The sequence below is a fragment of the Bison bison genome, unplaced genomic scaffold (assembly GCF_000754665.1).
Source record: "Bison bison bison isolate TAMUID 2011002044 unplaced genomic scaffold, Bison_UMD1.0 scf7180017864213, whole genome shotgun sequence".
Taxonomy (NCBI): domain Eukaryota; kingdom Metazoa; phylum Chordata; class Mammalia; order Artiodactyla; family Bovidae; genus Bison; species Bison bison.
The window spans coordinates 7108552-7109664 of NW_011494785.1; the positions used below are offsets into that span (position 1 = coordinate 7108552).

A 1113-nucleotide genomic window follows, 5' to 3' on the forward strand; every position below is an offset into this window, starting at 1 on the left:
CCCACGGCCGGCTGTTACCTGCCTCCGCCGCTGCTCCGTACAAGGCCAGGGGCTTCCGAGGCCCGCCGCGCCGCCCCCCCTTACCGTGTCGGAGTCCGGGGAGCGGCGGGCGGCTCGGGGGCCCCGGGGGCGCGGGGAGAAGAGGCAGGAGGGCTGGCAGGCGGACAATGCGGCCCGCGCTGAACTGCGCTGCGCGAGTGGGGCCGGACGGCGCGCGCGTGGCCGAGTGTGTATGTGTGCGCCTGTCAGTCAACGCTGACAGGCCGCAACCCATTGGCCAGACTCCGCCCGCGTCACCGCCCACTGCCACCGCCCATTGGGCGGTTTGAACACAAAGGCTCCCGGCTCGCCCCGCCCGCCGCGTGGGCCCAGCGGGCGGGGCAGAACCAGACCAGAATCCGCGCGTGGGAGGCGCGGGTGAGGGGGCTGCGATCCCTCCCTGCTTGGGTACTTGGCTGAAGCCGGCCTGACTGCGCACTTGACTCTGGGTCTGGTGGCTGAAAATACCTGAGACCTCTCCTAGCGCCGCCTCGCGCGCCTCACCCCACCCGCGATCTTCTGCGTCCCAGTGCTCCGCAAGCTGACTACATAGGGCCGGGGTGCCAGGACCTTAAAGGCATTGAAGAGGGCACGAGGAAGTGGGGAGCAGGGGACAGGACGACCCCTGATGGCCTAGGGCCTACCTGGAGGGGTAGCACGTAGTTAGCCCTTAGGGGACCGCCCCTCCCCTAAAAAAATGATTGTTGGATGCTTATGCGTAATTGTTCGCTTAGGTACAACACTTAAAAAAAAAAAAAAAAGCATGTCTGGAAACAGGTTTGTAGAGTTTTTAAGTGATTTGCTTAAAGTCACACAGCTTGAAAAAGGCAAAATTGAGATTAGAAGATTCTCTGAAATTTCATGGCAGAAGCTTTTTTTTTTTTTCCCCCACTTTAAGGAGGACACTTGCCCCAGTTGGTGCTGAGAAGGCAAGACTGGCTATCTATTCCTATGCCTTACTCAGATCTGCTTGTGGAATAAGCGCTTGATATATACTGAGTGAATAATAAATACACTGCCTGACTCCAAGGGTCCAGGGCCCTGGTTCCCCACGAGCCAGCTGTACAGGCACAG

The 1113-nt window shown here is 60.0% G+C and overlaps 1 protein-coding gene across 3 annotated transcripts in view; it reads right to left on the reverse strand.

Annotated features, from left to right (window-relative positions):
* Positions 1-257, reverse strand: part of SUN2 (Sad1 and UNC84 domain containing 2) — a 17593-nt gene extending 17336 nt beyond the window's left edge. For 2 of the 3 annotated variants that reach the window (XM_010845118.1, XM_010845117.1), the window contains exon 1: positions 19-256. The gene's annotated coding sequence lies outside the window, so the exon portion shown is untranslated. Of the gene's footprint in view, positions 1-18 lie in introns of all 3 variants that reach the window. The other variant, XM_010845116.1, reaches the window with a different exon arrangement.
* Positions 258-1113: the final 856 nt, after the last annotated feature.